Source organism: Phaenicophaeus curvirostris, chromosome 3 (genome assembly GCF_032191515.1).
Source record: "Phaenicophaeus curvirostris isolate KB17595 chromosome 3, BPBGC_Pcur_1.0, whole genome shotgun sequence".
Lineage (NCBI taxonomy): Eukaryota > Metazoa > Chordata > Aves > Cuculiformes > Cuculidae > Phaenicophaeus > Phaenicophaeus curvirostris.
This window is the reverse complement of record NC_091394.1, coordinates 5212901-5233879: the sequence shown is the minus strand read 5'-3', so window position 1 is coordinate 5233879 and position 20979 is coordinate 5212901.

The window sequence follows — 20979 nt, the reverse complement described above, 5'->3', positions numbered from 1 at the left end:
ATAGGTACACTATATCCACAACCTTTCCCTGATCCATTAAGCAGGTAATGCTGTCATAGAAGGACATCAGCCTTTCATCAGCCAGTGTTGACTGGGCCAGATCACCTGGTTGTCTAGTGTGTGCTACGTGATAGAACTCAAGATGACGTGCTCCATGACTTTCCCTGGCACTGAAGTCAGACTGACAGGCCTGTAGTTCCTTGGATCTTCCCTCTGACCTTTCTTGTAAATGGGCATAACATTGGCCAACATCTGATTATTCATCATTTTTGATTTTACATCATTTTGATTATTTGTCATTTTACAAAGAGTTTTTTTTTTTTATTAAAGATTCTCTGATTAATTTCTTTCACTAATTATTTTCCTTGAATGCATCCTCTCATTTACTTTTCTGTTCCCATGGCTGAGGATAGTTCAGTGTATATTCTCTGAAAGCTGTCCAGATTGGTTTCAAATTAATCAGATGGTGTATTATGAGGCTGCCTTTAGGCACTCAACTGTTGCTAGTCTGGAACTAGACTGGGAATCCTAACTCAGTTTCTTGAAAACCAGATTTTCCCCTCAGCTTTTTGTTCAAACAGTAGAAAATGAATCCAAAGGACTCCTTTTATTTATGAATAGCCGTTTCCAAATTAAAATAAAATCACTTTGAGAAAATGTTGATTGCTTGCCTATGCAATTCTGATTAAGAAAGTGATGAAAGTGAGTGAAAGACTTCGGGAGTACATCTGCACTGCAGAGTTAGTTGCAAGCTCTAACTCAAGGGTTATCTCCACTCATCTCCCTGATCACATACAAAGCTTCTAGCTTGGAAGTGTTGCAGGGCTTCTGACTGAGCAAGATGCTAAGGTTCAGATGTTACCTTCATGTAGTGTTATAGCCAGCCCACTTTGCAGGAAAGAATGAGACCAACACATGAAATTATGCAAATATTCCAATACCTTCTCATGATTCATCCATGTATCGAAGAGGATGTAAAGTCCCTCCTGTGATTTATTGGAGAAAGTTCTCAAAGTCCTGCAACACTGAGAACAAGGGAGTTGCCAGAGGTCTCAGAGAACTGCAGGGCATGAGGAGGAATTAAGTTACTGGTCTGGTCTCCTAAAAAGACCTTCAATTTTTACTCAGTCCCTGCCATATAAGAAAAGAGAGCAGGAGCAAGACTTCTCAGTGTTCTACTGAGCCATCCTGCCATTTCTACACTGTGGATCATTCAGACCCCTGCAGCTGGCACCCACTATAAAATGAGTTGCTTAAAAATGTGCCTTGAGGGTATCTTGAGTTTCCTTGTTTAGCTATGCTCTGGATTCCTTGACTGTAGGAAAGGACTGGAGCCTTTTCATGCAGATCTGAATAACTGGGTGGAATAGGAGACATTAGAGAATTTGGCCTCCTGTTTTAGCAAAGGGTTACAAAGGAAGCATTTCCTGTAGCTGGGGGGAAAATATAAAGATCCCAGTCTTTTATTGCAGGGATCATTCTCATTCAGTTATTCTGCCATGGACTCTCTAAAAGGCACCAAACAGCAGAAATAACGTGAGCAAGAGGAAAAGAGATGTGGAGCAGTGTTGTACAAAGATTCATGGATAATAACTTAGGATTATCTGGAGAGCACTAATTTAATTTTACTATGGCTAATGAGTTTTGTAGCATTTCTGCTTTAGGCAGCTGCTCCATATCCTTCTCACTTAAAAGTGAAAAAAAATGAGCTCAAAAAAAAATCTTTATCCAGATAAAGCAGTTTCCTAGATTAGGTAGTTCCTTGCGGTATGTTTTCCATCCCTGAAGCCTAAATTCTCCTAAATTAGTAAGCAACTTAACCACAGTGATATTGGAAATATGCTGCACTTTCTTGTACTGGTATTTCAATATGTATATTGTCTCCGTGTAGTACATTCAAAAACTAGAGACTAAGTTGTGTAATTTCATATGGCTCCTGGTGACACCTGAGAACTTTAACTGCCCTAGATGCTGGCCATAATGAAGAAACATTTCCAATTCATCAATGCCATTATATCCAGCAAATTAAAGCTCTTGATATGGAGTAGGTCCTGCTGTTTTGTTTATTGGTTAAATATTGTTACATTCCATCTAAGTATGACTTAGGTGGGTATGGCAGACAACAAATATAATTTGATCTAATGTCCGCATTCTAAAAAATACAAGAACACCCATCTCTGAGTGAAACAGGTGCTGAGAAATATGAGATAGAAGAGGAAGCACTAAACAGAACTGTTGCTCGTTCTCTTCTAGTTGACAGAAATGAGATAGTGGATAAGGATGGCTCGGAAGCAGCATTGGCTAAAAAAGATGTGCGATTTTGTGCGCTTTCCTTCACAAACTTCTGTGGAAGCATATTTTTCTGAAGAAGCAGTAGAAACCTCTGTAACATTGGTAGCATAAGCAACACTTTGGCAATTCCAAATTATCTTTGAGTTAGGTGGGTCTTCCTTTATATTCATTGAAATATAACTATTCTTTAAATTTGAATACAGTGAACATTCAAATGTGTGGTATCTGATTATTTAATTGTTTTCCTTCATGAGGAGAAGAAAGTTGCAGACAACTATGTCTTTGCTCTTAAATGATAGCAAGTGGTAAAATCTGAGTATTCAGAAATAATAAGTACATGCTAACATTAACATGATGATCTTCTCACGGAATGTCATTGCATTTACCTAAATCTAGCAACTATTTCTTGTTTGCCAAGAACTAATTTTCACATTAAGAAATATCTACTATGCGTCTAGCTCAGCAGAACTGCCTTACATGGTGGTGAATGCACACTTAATTTAGTAATATTAGAGAACCATCTCAAGCCATGATCAAGCTGGGTAGTAAATGCAGAGCTGCACTCATGTGTTGCTCCTCAGTACAGAAGACAGTGTAGAACATCTTGGAAGGGAGTTGAGCAGGCAGGCCCGTGGTGGATTTCCATGAGCTGGATGGGCACAATGAAGAGAGGATGTCTGTGGAAATCCATTTTTCCTCAATTTTCACACATCTTCTTCCCAACTGCTATTTTTTAAAAAAAAATTTTACTAGTGTAAATGCCTAGCTCAGAGGTGTGCTAGATTGAATGATGTTGGGAGTTCTTATGAGGTGTTTCTCAGATTCATTCTGCCTTTAGAATAAGTTGTGTGACTTTTCAGGGCACTATAACAAGTCAGTTATGACATTAGATAAGCCATTGCTGTTAGCCTCAACACTTTTATGAAAAGCCAAACAAACAAACCAAAATAACAAACCCAAAAAACTCATTAGTTGATCCTGTCTGCAAAACGTGAAGAATTAAGTTACAAACATATGACCTTATAAAAAAATAAAAAAATTATTTTCAGATAGCTTAGCTTGTATGCATGACAATAATTCCTCCCTGAAGGTATTTACTCACCTTTCAAGTAGGTGCAGAGATTCTTCCTTTTCAATTTTATTCAGAATTTTGAGGAAAACCTTCAACCCCCCCCCCAATATTCACAATAAAAATCCATGACCTGACAAGACTGTAACCCAGTATTTTTAAACACAAAGTCTTTTTAAATGGCTGCGAACATTTTACAAGGTCATAATCTTAAAGTAGATGGGTGTAGTGTGGATTGTATTTGTAATGCATTAATAAAAGGTAATAGAACTGGTTTATAAAATTTTCTGAGAAAATTTTACAGCTAGTCTTTATTACTGTTTCACTGGTATATAGCTACTTCTAAAGAATGGCTAGATTTCACTTGTGAACAAGAAGAAAGATTGAAAATGAGAAAAACTTATTCGTGTCAAGATTGTCATTCCCAACGTAATTGCAAGCAGTTGTACAAAGTTTCATAGACTAGAAATCAGTGATTTCCAAACAAATAGAAATTAATTATGAATTTTACAGTGGTTAAAGAAGGGCAAAGGAAGGATTCACTGAGATTTACAGGAATTCTTGATCTGTGGCTTCAACCTATCATAATTTCTTTCTTTTATTCAATGTGACCATAATCACATTTCACTGTTTGTGGAACCTAAGCTGCTTTTTAGGCTGTATGACACCATTTGTAAGTACGGCTTTTACCTGCAAATGATGAAAAGACTGCCTGCACACTAGTTGCCAGCCATCTAACGCTACATCTCCACCAGGGGAGGTTCAGGCTGAACATTAGGAAAAAAATTTTCACAGAAAGGGTCATTGGGCACTGTTAGAGGCTGCCCAGGGAGGGGGTTGAGTCACCTTCCCTGGAGGTGTTTAAGGGACAGGTGGACGAGGCGCTGAGGGACATGGTTTAGTGTTTGATAGGAATGGTTGGACTCGATGATCCTGTGGGTCTCTTCCAACATGGTGATTCTATGTTTCTATGATCTCTGAAGCTGGAACTGAGTAGGCCAAATAGCTCTTTAGTCTATCTATGTAAAGAGTTAAGAAGGAAGTTGTAATATGAAAACTGAAATAAATACAAGGAGGCGTAAGAGTATTTTTCAGTGGAATGTTGTTTATGGGGAAGAGAACTACAACAGAAAAGACGCAGATGAAAACAATGTGAGGAAAATGGAACAGCTGAAAAACTAGAGGTAGGATTATTTTAAAGTAGTTAAGAGGAAAGTATTGTAAGGGAGCAAGGGACAGGACTTTCATCATAGATATTAGGAGTCTGACAGAACTTGTGTTTCAGGAGATTGCAGAGCACTAGTGACAACTTTCATGAGTCTGAGGTTGGGAGAAGCTGCTCTCAGCATGCTGCCACACACGTACTGTGCAAGGTGCCATAAGGACACTGCACGTACCTCTAAAGAGTCCAGCTCAAATATGCAAAGCAAACTAGTTGTGGCAGCAAAGAGATACACATCATTACCTCTTTGTGATGTATTACTATTCAATGACAAATATTACTTTTTATAATTGCTAGGAAATGCATATTATTATTGCTGTTTATATTGACAGCTGTCTTATGAAAAAAGAAGAAGCTGAAAGCAGAATAGGTTCATTTTAATAAGAAATAGTAATGGACAAAGTGTCCTCTGAAAGTCATCAGGATTGCTGGGAAAGAGACCAAAGATGGATGCAATACTGTCATACTTTTACAAGATCCTGTGCTAATTATACCACTTGAAAGTCAGGTTTTTGATTAAATAACAGGGGGTGGGGGCTGGGTCACCGTGGTGGTGTTCAAATCCTGCTTTTGAAATACCTAGCCAATGCAAACCTTCTAAAAATCCTTTTGTTTTGGTGAAGGTAAGACACGTATTTGGTTCCTCAAAGGATTATCATCTTTGTGCCATTATTGTTGGGTTATTGACTCCTATTCCACAATTTGTAGGAACTATATTCACCTCTCTATATTGCGTGTTACCTAAGAAAAGACATTCCCATTTAAATCCATTGAATTAGCTCCTTACTGAGCAGAGCCAAAGAAGGCAGAGCAACTTTCATAAAATGAGGACAACACAGCAGAAGGGACTAAAAGAGAGTGTAAACCGTAAAGGGGATTCGGGAGGAGAATATTTTTAGGGAGACCCTTCAGAGTAAAGATAAAGGGATGGAGAGCCTAAGGAACAGAGACAAAACACCTGCAGCAAGCAGGGCCAGTGAGAAGGGAAGACATTAAACACCCTGGAAAGAAAACCAACATCATTAGAATGAGGCATTTACTCTCTCTTGATCCGAACGACAGAAGCAAGGCAATCTGCTGTTTGTGTTGTAAAAGTGTTTGCAGTGGGAAGTATGGTATATACACACAGAAAGAACATCTGTTCTGAGAAGGCTCTTGCAAATATAAAGCTGCAATAATGTGGTAGAAACATCTGCACAGCTTATAGCAGGGCCACCAGTAGTTCTTATAGGTGGGGGAGGGTCCGAGACATGCCACATGCAGGAGAAGGTCACATGGAAACACCTTTAAGAATGAAGTAACTTTTTTTTTATATATCCATGGGAAGGTAATATGCCTGTAGACAAACTGCAGTGTTCAGTGTTGCAGACTACTGCTGTGGAAATGTTATAAACCCCACAAAACAGATTATCAACTTTTCACTTAACAATTAAAATGACAAGTTGCCCATATTCTTATGTAGCCACAGGATGGCTTGAGGATTTTAAATAAAGTCAAGGCATAAAGATTTTCCTCCAAACAGTTACAAGAGCAGCAAGACTTTATGGCATAGTCTTGTTAGCAGAAGACCAAGAAATTCAGGGCTGGTAAGGAGCAAGTGGGATAAAATCCAGTGCCGCCTGGCAGCTTGCTGATGATAGTGTTGCTGCTGTCCAGCTGCAGAATATGCCCAGACGTAGTTCTCTGCTATGGTTACACAGCAGCTGGTACCTGAAAGACTAATTTCTGGTTATTTGGGGTATCACTTCACTACAGACATTGCAGAGTAAATACGATTACACAATTTGGTGCCCTTTGCCTCAGTTCTTTTTTATTGCAAATACCTCTTAACAACACATGTCTGAATAGGGCAACTCTGCTTGTGTGTGGAATTTTTAATGAGAAAAAGAGGAAAACTGCAGCTCATTCACAGCCTACAGTCTTCAAATGATGGCATTTGGCAGCAACAAGGCTGTTTTTTACCAAGGCACTCTTACAAGCTTCCCAAAGAAGCCAACTTCTTTGCTCCATCTCAACTTTTCTCCTTCAAATTTAGTGGCTTCAAAGCTTGTCCAAAAAGTTTTGTGGAAATGTTACCCATTTCTATTCATTCGGGATTTCAATTTAGAGCTCAGATAGATACAAATGAGCAGATATACCTCTGGACAGTGACCACCTTGGCAGTGTCTAGGGCTCAAAGTGCAAGTCTTGGAAATTTCAGCTTGAATTTAGACAAATGAGAATATCTAAGCACAGGAAATATTTATGAATGTAGTATCTTAAATGGCTACTTCTATTTTTCTTGGTATTTCTCTACACCAACTGGACTCCTTTTCCATGTGAAATATCAGGAGTGAGAGGATGCATCTGTTGACTAGGCTATGTTGAGCAGACACCTATACAGCAAAAGCCTATTGCTGGCAATGGGAATGTATTTGTCAAGTTCAGCAGGTGATGGTTGAAGATTTTGGCCTAAGTTATGCTTTTAAGAGGATTTTTAGAACATACAAACTGCTGGATATCCTGGTGTTTGCAGACAGACAAAGCTTTTATTCATTTCATCTGTTCTTTAATGCTTTGCAACAACAGCTAACAAGGATTATTTCCAGAAATGTAAGCAGAATTACCTAATGAGGTACAGAAGGCGAGTGTGATCAGTTTTACTGGAATTAGCAGATATAAGAGACAAATGGCATTTGTAAAACAAGACCAAGGGGATTATGCACAACACACTGCTAGATGCATAATCCAGATACCAAAAGTAGGAATCTCTTTCCTATGGCTCCCAGTATAAGTCGCAGAAAGAGACAGATGCCTCCAGTACAGAAGATAGAATTAGGAGCTCTGGGAGAGCCCATCCATTTTCCCTGGCTGTATTTGGCACCTAAGCCTGGAAACGTTACCACTTTATGGATGTAAATCCTCTCTCTTTCCCAAACTGGGAAAATCCCTCTTCAGGAAAGTGTTTTGAGACTTTTATCTTTGGGGATGTTCATCTTTAAGCATCTAAATAACCCAGAGCAGGTTGAAAGACATTACAAGCGTTTATAAGGAGTGACGTACTTTGGTGTGTGGCAAAACAAAATGGGGCAAGTTCTTCCACCTTCTAAACTTAAACATGTTGACTGGGATTTTTGGTGGATATCTAGCGGGTAAAGTAAAGGTGTTATTTGTATTTAGGAATATTCCTCATTATTGCTATAAATATGGCCTCAAGCTCCGCCAGGGGAGATTTAGGCTGGACATTAGGAAAAAATTCTTCACAGAAAGGGTCATTGGGCACTGGAACAGGCTGCCCAGGGAGGGGGTTGAGTCACCTTCCCTGGAGGTGTTTAAGGCACGGGTGGACGAGGTGCTAAGGGACATGGTTTAGTGTTTGATAGGAATGGTTGGACTCGATGATCCGGTGGGTCTCTTCCAACCTGGTTATTCTATGATTCTATGAAATAAATCTTGCCCTTTCCTTCTGAAGCATAAGTTTGTCTCCATTGGTTCTAGAGAGTGTGTAAATTATATCTACCTTGGGAGAAAAGAGCTTGGCCTTGAGATCAGACACCATTTCCAGAACAACCATGTTCTTTCTGGCTCTGGAGCGCTGTGCTGCATCATACTTCACAGAAGAATTCTTATAGAAGTGATGATTAGGCAAATCTAAAATGTTTTGTGAAAAATACCCTTTGTTTGTTGAGGAGAGGGATGCTGCCTCATTTTTAACATCAGGATGACCAAACTTGTGGTCAAAATCCAGACGGAAAAGAGTGAAAAGCTTTTTCATGTAGAGAATACGTCTTTAACAAGGGCTGTGAGACGAAGAAGTTCTTTCTCTGCTGCCTATGTTACTGTATGTTAGAAGAATGTCAAGTCTCCAGATCATTGGCTTTTTCTGAAGCAAAATCACCCTGCTTTTTCTCATGAGGAGTGTAGAAATATTTTGGATTTGTTGCACTGCAGAATAGAGAAAAATTTAAAAATCTCACAATGTGTCATCAGACAGGAAAACAATTTCCTTCCCAATTCTAATGACTTATCATTTCTCATGGAAAAAAATGCCAATAGCATGTTCAGGTTTTCAAATAAGATGGAAAAGAGTATTTTCGTCCCTGATGTTATGGTGTAGGTAGAAGAGAACATTAAAGCTGAAAAATATCAGCCCTCAGGTCAGAGGGGGCTTTTTCCCTGATCTTCCTTTTCATTCATTTTTACATCACATTTATCTCCAGCCATACAAAAGGTTATTACTGGGCTTCTAGATGCTAGCCATATAAAAATGACAATATTAAGCAGTGTCAGGTGAGATAGGGAGGAGCAATGGCTGTGATATTTTTCTAGCTGATTTTGGCCGCAGTGGTGTGTGCAGGCAGAGGTGGAGGGATATTGTACTGAAAAGAACAGTACAGGCATATTTGACGTAGCCAGGCCAATTAACACTAATCACCACAGATACTATTAACTATTGCTAAGGAAATATTAACCCCAAAGATCTATTATTGCCTGCAGTGTCCCGTGGAGGGAGGGTGAGGGGGAACATGTAGCTACTGGGTATCTCGTGGCAAATATAAAGAGCTGCCAGTGGCCAAATAATGTGCTCCTAGAAAAAGGCATGGTCCATTATCCCTGCTGAAAACAGAGTGACAAATTACTGAAAAAGTACTGTACTGCAGCAGAAAGAAGCCAATAATTTCATGAATTTTACAGGTACAGCGAACCATAACAGTATGTTCTAGTACTACCCGCTGCATGCTACAGTGCTTTACGCTATAGTTCTTTTCACAGTGCTCACAATATAACCCATGTCCTCTCTCAGAAAAATCCCTCAAGTTAGGATACTCAGAAAGTAGATCTCCTCTAACCTGGAAGACAAATAACACTAAGGTTTAAGAAACCGTGTTACAGATTGCATGCCTGATACCATGACCCGATTCTTATCACATCTCTATTGATCTTATTTCAGTGTGCTTCTGTTGACTAATAAAATTGTTACTACTGATTTCATAGAATCATAGAATCATAGAATAACCAGGTTGGAAGAGACCCACCGGATCATCGAGTCCAACCATTCCTAACAAACACTAAACCATGTCCCTCAGCACCTCGTCCACCCATGCCTTAAACACTTCCAGGGAAGGTGAATCAACCACCTCCCTGGGCAGCCTATTCCACTGCCCAATGACCCTTTCTGTGAAGAAAATTTGTATTAGAACTGAGTCTTAAATATCTTCTGTGATGCACAATCTCTTCAGACTGTCTCCTGCAACCCATGCATGGTCTGAGCAACTCATGCTGCTTCTTGAGTATTGGAGTGACATTCGGTACATTGGATATGAACACATGCCTTACCTGCAATGCAATAATAACCTTGAAAATGCAATACAATTTGGAGTTGAATGCCAAATGCATTCAGTGGTGCACAGATGTACTGGAAAAGGGAAGTGAAAAGAAGGGAGGTACTTGGACAACTTGATGAAACAACATAGGCAGGAGGTGTAGTAGTTGATGGGCTTCATATTTGGATGTGGAAAACATAGTATGCACTATAATGGTCAAAGGAGAGCAAAAACAGCAGGTGAAAGCCATTTCAGTGAAAAAGCTTGGGATTGCCTTGATTTAATTAGAGCATATGCTGTTTCATCACAGATTACTGGTAGAAAGTCTTTTTCTAGTGAGAAGAAATTTAAGAATAAGAGGTAGTTTATAGTCAGTGGCTCGTTTTTTGTCCAACAGATATGTGAAGTAAGGATAAAGAGCTCCTTTGCTAGAGGAGATCCAGTTAAGAATGAACAACTTCTGTTCTGAAATTGCCTGATATGTTAGCAAAAGTTTTGAAAGAGACAAGCTTTGTTAGCACTTGTTCTGTGTTTTATAAATGGAAAAACTCAAGAAATGAGCAGTTGGTTTATAAATATTTTGAAATGGGAAAGATCAATTGACCCATTGTTGTCAACAGTATCTACATAACAGTGTAAAAAAGTTTGTGATTTTCCTGTATAGTAATGTCTGAGTTTGGGATCTCAGCATTTCACAAATACTGATTCTGATTTCTTTTTCCACTAAAGGTTCTCCTGGTGGTATGAAAGGTAAGGCAAACACTAAAATAGCATATACATGCAAATAAGGCTTGTTAGGTTTCCCTGTGTTAAATAGGTAATTGTTCTCACTCTATTTTTTGCAAAGAAAACTCTTGAACGAAGGCAATGCAAAAGATGTTGGTAGCACAATAGAGAGCAAAAACTATTTTCTTCCAGTCCTACAAATTCTTTTTTCAACCACAGTTAATTGCCTGTTGCTAGCAACTGTTCTGGAGCCATAGAAATCGGTCTGTAGAAACAAGCATTGACCATTCTGAGACAGTGTTTTTTAAAGGATGGCTCTCTGCCCCAGTCTGTCCCGGAGCTCAGTTAATTCTTATTTTAACTTTGTGTTTTGTTTACTAATTACATTTTTGCTGACAGTGTTTTTTATGTTTCTTTGATTTATCAACAGAAGAAAAGAAAGTATCCTATAGCATCAACTGCTGGTGTCAACACAGAGAGATGGGACAGGGCTGTAATTGCTGGAATTGTTATTCAGACGCGTGTGACTTGATCCAATAAATGTGGGTTTCTGGCACCTTTCTGAGTGACACTTTTACCAGAGATTGCTGTTTGAGTGTGTCTTGCAAAGATTCCCAGCACCAAGCAGCGCTAGCACTTTCAGATTCTTTCCCTAAATAATGTCTTACAAAGGAAAATACTGCATAGCTCCATTGTATGATCAGCTGGCTTTGCTGGCTTCTGAAGCTGTTTCCCACGGGGTCTGTCTTGACTTCGGAAGGAAGGACAGGCTTCCCATTTAGTTGTGGCAAGGTCCTCATGGATGGGAAAGCCCACACACTCTGGTGCTTTTCAGAGCTGTCTTCACACCATCAGAACCACTCCAGAAAACGGCCCCAGATCTCTCTGCTGCTAGTCCCCTTGGGTGTGAAGTACGGCAGAGCAATTAGCTCCATGTCCAAACTAGAAGAGCCACTTAAAGAGAAGGATCTTAAAGTGGCAGGACAACCACTGGCAACCATTGAGATATAGGAGAAAAGTTTATTTGGAGTGAAAACTATCATGTCTTGAGATGTTGAGGAAGAGAGATAAGATATGCAGAAGTGCAGGGAGAGCAGGGGCAACATTCAGGGAGTTGGGAGGAAAGCCAAGAAAAAATAACACTGTCTGGATTACCACGAAAGAGAAGACATTGAAGGGATCACCTTTAAGAATGCTCTTCTCCTGCATTGTCTTTAACCATTACAAATACGTCAGGTAGCTAGGAAAAAAACCCTAAAAAGTTAAGTAAAAATGCCCCAAATGGACATTCATGTTGCTCTTTTGCCTTTGTTAGATTTTTCACCACTGATGAGTTTTCCAGTGTCAGACAAAGGGTACGCAAATAGAAGAAAAATGCAGACAGGCTAAAGTGTGAACTTTCAGAAGCTGGTTAAAGAATAATACTCTTCCTGTCGTGAGAAATCCAGTAAAATCTCACCACTGGTTCAAAGCATGAAACAGAGTCAAAGATGCAAAAAGACTCTCAATGGATTAAGCAAAATCCACAATGGCAGCCAAGCATACCAGCTATAAATGTTCTCATTGAGCCTGCAGGCACGGGTGCTCTCCCAAACTCAAATGATAAGGCACTTATCCATTTGGCTTTGGGCCATAAGATTTGGAGATCTGAGGCAAAACCGATCACTTTAGGAGAAAGTCTGCTACGGGTAATTAAAGGCAGATTACTGGATTAAGATTTGATGCAAATTTGAAGTACTTCCTTTTCTTTCCACATTTGTTTCATTTTTCTTGTATTCTTTGTCTCTGGATAACTATAATTGAATGCATCTTTAAACTGTAAATTGTAATTTTTCTGTCAGCATTGGAGCTTTAATTTCAGATGTTTATTAGAAAATTTCTCTGTGAGGCTGAGCTTTGTTAGCTGGAGGGACTTGAATCAATTGTACAGCTTCCCCCACAAAGCTATGGGCAGTGTATCATGTTTAGGTGCTTTGAATGTTTTATTTGCTAGTGTGAGGAGAAGAGATAATCTCTGTCACAACCATGTTCCTCTCTCCTTCACCATAGACCTGTTCTCCTGTACATGTTTAGTTCAAGATACAAGGACGGAATCCCATCAAGCTTCCCTGCCCTTGAATGTGGCCATGACCCCTATTATGACTATGGCAAATCCACTGCGATATACTCTGCAGAACTACAGTGAGAAGGGATGTTTTCCTCTTACGTAGAAGAACAAATACAGCCCTAGTCAGCAATGCTGTTCTCATGAGCTGCTACTGAAAGATATGACAAGAGTAAATTAATGTAGAAAAATGGAAGAGAAACAGTTGCAGGGAAAAGTCAAATTTATGAGCCCCCATTACTTCTTCAAAGGAAATATATACCCTCCTGCAGAAAAGGGGAGGGAGGGTAAAAAGCAGCAGCTGAGGATTCTTGGAGTGCAGGAGAATCCTCAGCTGCCATGGAAATAATGAGGATGGCACCAGCTGTTCCCAGTCTGTCCCACACACTTTGGGGCCACCGTTGAAGGCCAGCTGGTACACACTGCTCAGGTGATGCTGTTGGTGAGGTATAAATGCTGTGTGCTCATGTGATTAGGGAAAGCCTCAAAATTTGTTTAAAAATCACTACAATGTAGAAAAGCTGCTTTTCTGCTTCACGTAGCTATGTTTTCTAAAAAGTGTTCTGACACCATGAGCATGTGCATTTGATAAGTAACTGAATAATCTCCCTCTTGCATCTGTGCCTTTTCCTCCTTTTCTCTATCTACTGCTCTGTGACTTCACTGCTTTATGTGCAGGATGTTGGTAGGTTCTTTGGCATCTGCGCTTTGTTCCTGTAATGTTGGATGCGTCACATATTTTTAGATGAATAACATGGAAAAAAAGAACTAGTAAGAAAATAAGTCAATGGAGAGGCTGGATGGGACCATGTCATCATTAGACCTTTTTGGGGGGAATTTTCTGAATCTGAGAAAAACGTGGTAGGATGTGTTTTATACCTTTTTGAGCTGGATGGTTAAGGGAGCTTTTATTTTTCTAATCCTCTCTCACAGTGCACCACAGGCAAGCTTTTATTGCACAGTGTCACTCTACCTTGTGGAGTCTTGTTGCTTAAATAGCTGTAGTTACTCAAGCAACAATAAAGTTATGTGTCTGCAGAGCATATCTCTGCTTCTTTACCCATTGTGCTACCTGCAAGAGAAGCAAAACCAAGAAAACCTTTCAGATCTACCTGAAGAATGGGGTATACTTAAATGCTGTGCCAAAACATGTTTGTGGCTTGATGGCATTATGTCACTGTCAGTCATCCAGCATAGAGCTCTAATATTGCTTGTTTTCACTCTCCGTCCCTCTCTCTTCACTTTAATTGAACTCCTTATAATTAAGATAAATTCTGAGCAATCAAACCCGGAATGTGGATGAACAGTCCCTTGTGCAATCCCAAAAGTTCAGCTTTAGGAGGTTATTTCATACACTGTAAATCATTATCCCAGTTTAACTACAGCATGTGGGACCGTGAGTTCTCGGAAAAGCTTGCTACAGCAACTTCATTTATGAAGATAACTCAGTGGGAAAGGTTCTCTATTTACAACTGTGATTTTATAGGGCATACAGGATTTTTTAATGTTAGCACCTTAACAATCAGTGAGAGGCAGTCCAGTGCACAGACACTACAGTTCATTAGCAGAAAATGAGGTGTGACTCCTGAAGATGGATTTTCAGTATCTGTAAGTCACACTAGCATTTCAGGATAGGGGGGGACCATAGCCTATTTTACTTAGCTTGAGGTACAGCCTTTGCCTGAGTAACAGGGCTATGATGTGGAGTTGCTATGAGTCAGAGAATTATGCAGTATATGATGGGTGGGGTGAAACAAAGGAACTTGGAGAAGGAGAAAGAAAGAGAAAGAGTAAAAAAAGGGGGAATACCCTGAGTCTCATAATAAAGACCAGAAACATTCATGTAGTTTGAATGGCAAAGAAACCAGAGGTACTTGGATCCGGACTGTGATCCCAGCTTCAAGCAATTTCCCATGCCTACCCCAGGTATAGACAGGCAGAAGGAATGATGTAGTTTTCTGCAGAGTTCAACAGGATTCTGGATTGATTTAGTATTCTGAATCAAGCTTGTCAATATTCATTTATACAACTTTTCTATTATTGGACTTGTACATATCATTTTGAGAACTTAGACCTGAGACTGCTCTGGCTGTCCCGACCAGTATTGACACTCAATTCAGATTTATGATTTGGAGAAGGAGAGAATGGAAGTGACACAGAACAGGTGCCCATCTCTTGTCCTGCTGTGGTGTTACAACCTGGCTTATAACTTCTCAGATATTCCCGAGCTTATATATAGTTCCCTTGGAACACATTTTGAGTGAGTCTAGACTGTTTCCAGGTTAGTGTGAAAACCTTGTCGCATCATTTCGTGACGTAGTCAGGAAATTGTAATGAGTATCAGCTTGCTTTATTTGTGATGGCTGCCCAAGAGTGACTCACGAGTGGCTCAGTAACCTGGAGCATCTCAATGCTTATGGCTGCTTCCAAGACTGCCCTTCAAAAACAGTTTAGGAGTACTTACTGACTTTGATTCTGCAACTGAAATTTCAGCATAACAAAATCGGTGATTTTTTTTCCTTTGCAATTCCTTTTGGGTTTATATTTGGTTATCAGGATGCCTTGCGATTCTTGAAGCAATGCAATGTTGCAAAAATAATATGAAATATTTGTAAACATCTTGAATATCATGGCAGTTTAAAGGAAAGATCCAAGTATGTACTTCCTCCAAGTCTGTTGCCTTGAACTTCACTGGATCCTGCCTTGAATTTCATGATACTGCAGCTAAATTATAAACAGATGTGCTTGACCTAGCTAAAGACCAGCTAGAAAAGTAAACTGCAAATCTGAAGGAAGCACAAATATCACTTATTCCAACACTCTAAAGAGAATAGGGAAAGAGATAAGCTTTGCTCAGGCTGCACTTCCCTGGAGCATCCTACCCAACTGCAAAGGATTTTGCATATGTTTTGTATGCTATCCGTGGGGAGAGTGAAAAGGCATCTGACATCCTTAGGACCATTTCCTCCATATGCTACCTCCTTCTCATCCACAGGCTACTCTTTCAGGTGTCATCTTTGTCTTAGCCTGGGTTTGATCTTTGGAAAAGTTTTAAAAAAACTATAAAACAACTTAAGTTTTTGTTGTAGAAAAGTCTTACCATGCAATAATTCGGTAGATGCTGATGTTACGGCCAATAAATAGTCTTTGTTGTGCAAAATCTGATTTTTTTTTTACATGCTCTGATTCTGTTTACCTTTAATTGCTCTGATTTGTGGCTCTTCACATGTATGAGGTATTTTGTGAAGGTTGTGATTCAACCCTGTGTGGAAGGCTAGTACAAGCTAGAGCCAGTTAAATCCCTCTCAAACGCTCAAAATGGCTCTCACAGTGTATTCTATTCTGGAGGAGAAAACGAATGGATTGTTTTAAATATATCGCCCTGTCTGGGATCTCTTTCTTCTATAAGCCAATGTTTAAATAAAACCTGATTTATCTTATTAGGTAGGAATTTATGTCATGCCACATGTAGTTCTGAAAATAGTTTTTCCTCCTGCTTCAGCACCCAATTCTCCAAAGTGCTGAGCCTCTGCTGAGGAGATGCTGAGCACCACATGTCCTGCTGAAGTTCAAGGGAGGGGTGAAGTCACTCAGCACTTCCACGATTAGGCACTTTGTGACTGTGTTAAAGCTTTTCTATCAGAAAGAATTGCTCCTTTCATGGCATTTATTACATGTCTCCTTGAGTCTCCTTTGCAGACTCTTTCTGCCATCTTTCTGTAATATGAGGAAATTTGATCCTGGAGTTATGGTGACAAACCCTTTTGAGTCTTGCCACTGCAGCTTTTCTTATCACCAGAAATCATCAGTGGAATTACAGCTCTCTATTATTTGGTTGCTTTTTTCTTATATTCTATGACACATGGGCTTGAAAGCTGAAGTGTATATTACTGCACAGAGACATAAAAGATGGCTTTCACATTAAAAACTCTAGGGAAAAAGGAGTAAGGAGGGGAAGGGTATCACCTAATTAAGTAATTACCTGGTTGTCTCAGTTTATTGAGATACGAGTAATAACTTATTAATAACAATGCAGTTCTGAGTGGCTGGTAAATAACCACCTAGAAAGCTCTTTGCGGCAGCAGTGTGAAAACTGCTGAGAATTTCCTACTGCCTACTCTGCTGTCCTGCCCTCTTCTCCTACCCAGTCACTTCTTCCTTCTCCACTTCTGCAACATGCTTCTCTTTTTACACTGGACTTATTTCTGGAAATCTGTCACGTTGTTGTCCAGTGGGTTTGCTTGGGGCCAGCTCCACATTTAGAGTGAACTACCACAGCGTGGATTTATAACAACTTTTTTTATCCTCTAACACTGCTCCCCCCACATGCCAGACTGATTTTGGCAGGAATAGGCTGGGTTATGGATGTATACCATGCCTACCTTTTATTATAACACGTAGGGTAGAGTCTGTATTTTTATTATTATCCCCTTCTTACCTCATCAGCCTAACCTCACCAGTGTAACTCATCTGTGTGCTCAGAATATGCATCTGTGAGTCACGTCACTTCTGCACATGAGCATCTTCAGAAATTGTCTCCTTTGGAAAAGCAGCAGTGACCTCTTTGGTTGGAAAGTGCTTCTAGGCCTGAGTTTGAAGTAGAAAGGGCAGATTAGCTAAGATAGGACTGATTAAGAGGTCTTGTAAGAGTGTTTTGCCTGAGCTGAGCCAGGTACAAAGTTTTATTCAAAACTGATATAAAGTGTACTGGCTAATAGGCAATTCTGGGTTCAACAGACCAGCTGAGTTTGTTGTGGTGAGTATCACAGGACTGGATGAGCCAGTTGTTTAGACAGTTTGCCTGGGTATTTGTAAAGGTGCAAAAAAAAAACCTCACCTCCCTATTCCTCTCCCACTGATAGCCATAAAAATTGCACGGTTTTTCTCACACAGCTTTAGGATGCAGGTGTAACAGCCAGGTCCTCACCTATGAGGCGGAGCTGTCTGCCAACCGCTCCTTGGTGGCAGCAGCCTCCGGGGACAGTTCTGGGCACTATAAAGGTACAATTTATCTTTGGACACATGCCTCCTTCTGGCACACTTTGCTGCTTCTGTGTCAGCTTTGGGTTTTTCAGTCCAAGAACTGCCTCAGCTTGCCCCAGGCCATCCGTTGTATCTCCTTGTTGTCGATGGTTGTACTTGGTTTTGGGAGGAGAGGAGGAGCAACTGAATGGCATCACGATTAGGGCTTCAGGTAAATAATAAGCAATTTTATTTTAAACTTTGCATTTTTTTCCTCCTATCTGTGTGGTAAGCCACTCTTCTATTGATGCTTCTTTGCTCATTAAATTTCCTGTTCTTCACTCCAGTGCTTTGAAGATTCCAGTCTATCAAATTGCTATGGAGCTATTTCTGTATTTCATACAGAAATTAAAGAAGGAACAGTCTCCTAATTGCAAGCAGACCTGGTCTGACTGCTTTTCTTAGAGGCTGCACACTTGGTATATTTGACCACATGAGGAAAATTGACAGCCTGAGTGAAAATGAGTTGGCCTTTTAAATTTTTTTTTTTAAGATGCTAGTTGTATGCTTGTATCTATTGTAATCAGATACATCAGTATGCAGAACAGAAGTCTAAGAGTCCTTAGGTCAGTTTGGACTGAGTTTTATTGGCCTTGGGCTCTGTATTTGATGTACTGTTGTGTACTGTTGCATAACCATCCCTTTGCAAACATTAACAGCAATCTAAGGTTCAGCCTGAGTGACAGCTATGCATTGTGAATAGGTCTGTTTAGGTGCCAGGGTGATGTAAATAAGGATGACTAAGCCATGCCACATAAACAGAATTCACCATATGATATTGTTCCCTTTGCATTTCTTAAGTCTTTTGAAGTTAGGGAGGTGGAAATGACAGGGCACATGAAAGCAGCACAGCTCACAGCACAGCAGTCAGTCGTAGTTTGAGATTTGAATTACAATATCTCTGCCAGATGGACGCAGATACCTATGAGGATGCTGGGACAAGACTGTTTCTTAGAGAGGTCAAGTGACTCAGTGTACACCACCACATCTGTAAACTGAAAATTAAAAACCTGGAAGTATAATTGTCATAATTTCTAAAATTTAAAGAGACAGAATTAGTTTTTTCCTCTTGCATTTTTATCTTTGTCTGGAATATAGATTAGACCCATATTCAGAAGGCTCATTTTTTCTTGTCAATCAGTAAGGGCAGCCAGTCAGACCTCATCAGTGTAATAATGGATGTTCAGAGCGAATTAGTTAGCCCAATCATATCAGAGGTGATGCTAAAGAAGGGAGAGGAATACTTTATGATCTGTGGTGTCTTGAATTCTAGGGTAATTTTTCTGTATTTGGGAAAGAAAGAAAACTATCTTGCCACATCCCACCCCCAGTTATGGCCAAAGAACTTCAGATCACCCTCTGGATGATGCTAGTCTGGCCAAAGTGCCACACTAAAAGCTCTCTGCTGCCAAGGGCTTAAACATTCAAAGTACTTCTTGTTTGCCACTTCCCTTCTCAACTTATATTTCCTTAAATTCTGAAAAGTCAGAAGTCTGAGATTCTGATGTCCAAGGATTTGGCCACAATTACATTTTAAGTACTATATTTATTAATTATTTGCTGTTAATCCTGCATAATGCACTCATAATCCAGGTTTTGGTGAAAGTAGATGTTGGGAGGGGATGCATTAAGAAAGCCAGAGAGCATTTCAGCTTGGTCTGGATGCATCTGAATGACTGAGAGGTAGGCTTGTCTTTGAACTCAACAGACTTCTGTGGAAGAATAAAGGTCATCTAGATAAAATGGTAAACTCTACCCAAACTCCTGGATGGGCTAGAACAAAAGATGGAGACAGAGTCATCCAGCCTCTGGCCCCAGACAAAGGAAGTTTGTGGGGGCAGGAAAGAGCAAATTAGTTTGAGCAAATCGCTAAAACTACAAATGGCCTATTTACCAGTAGTTCCATCATTTCTATTCATCTAGATGTTTCTGCATTACCATGTGTGGCAGGATACCATTGCTCAGTTTCCCTGAAACTTTCTGTATGTAAAAATTGATTAGAAAATGTGGAAAAAAATTACAAAGGAGATGAGTTGTGAGGTTCTTGTAGTTGCACTTTTGTAACCTTTGAGATTTTATAAAAATAAAAAATACCCCAGACTCCCCCAAAATAGATTTGTCATGCATGTTTGAAAGACCAAGATGCATATGTTTAAGCTATTGAGACAGGAACAAATTAATATAAATCTAGGCATAAATAAAAGTAACCCAGATATTTGCAGAAGATTTCTAGTCAGTAAAGAGATGAGGCTCTGAACAGACACAAATCAGAAATGTAGCTGGTTTTAAGATGAAGGTCAATACAGTTATGCACAGAACTCTAAGACATGTTGTTCAAGAATAGCAGGGACCTGGATGATGTCATTTAGGAAGCTTTTCTGCTCTTTATATGTGTTTTATCTATATTTAATATTGCATTTGTGTTGACATGGCAATGTGGGAAAGTGTCACTACATGAAATTTCTCTGCAACCTGTTGAGCATCTTTTTCTGATAGGCACATTCTAACAAATAAAAATTAACTTTATATGTACTCCCAATACAAAAATATACACAAATGTACACACTCATACATACATAATAGCTATACTTATATCTGTACTTATATAATTGGAAAACATGCTATTAATGAATAAAAAAAAGCTATTAATGATTCAGCAGAAGATTGAAGGTAATTGGCTAGTATTCTTCTGTGTCATTACACTTCAACATCTGACTTGGAGCTTTTACAAATGATCTGATTATTAAAGTGCAATGATTTTTTTAAAATCAAGTCTATTAAAAGCTTTACACTGAGCTTCAAAAGTCTAGTTTCTAATCATCATTTGCACAGTTTTACTGCTGCATAGTTTACATGGGAAGAAGCCTTAATCTGCTTTGAGTCGCATAGTTACGTGACTCAGAAATTGGTTTCCACGATAGGAACTCAACGAGAACTGCTAGTTTTAACTACTGTAATGGCAACCTATATATGAGGCCCAACACAAAAAAAAATGAGGCTGTGCGTTTAATTTTTTTTTTGTTTAACAAATTAAGAAAATCAGTTATGATAACCTTCAAAATAGTTCCCTTCTGTGTTGGCGCGCAGCTGTATACAATGCTGCCAACATTCAAAGCAATTCCTCAGGTCATTTTCTGAATGGCTATTTGGAATCTCCATTGTCTGCATTTTCACATCTACTCACAAAAAAATGGGTTCATTTGATCACCAATCTGATCTTTGGGATGTCTTCACCATAAGC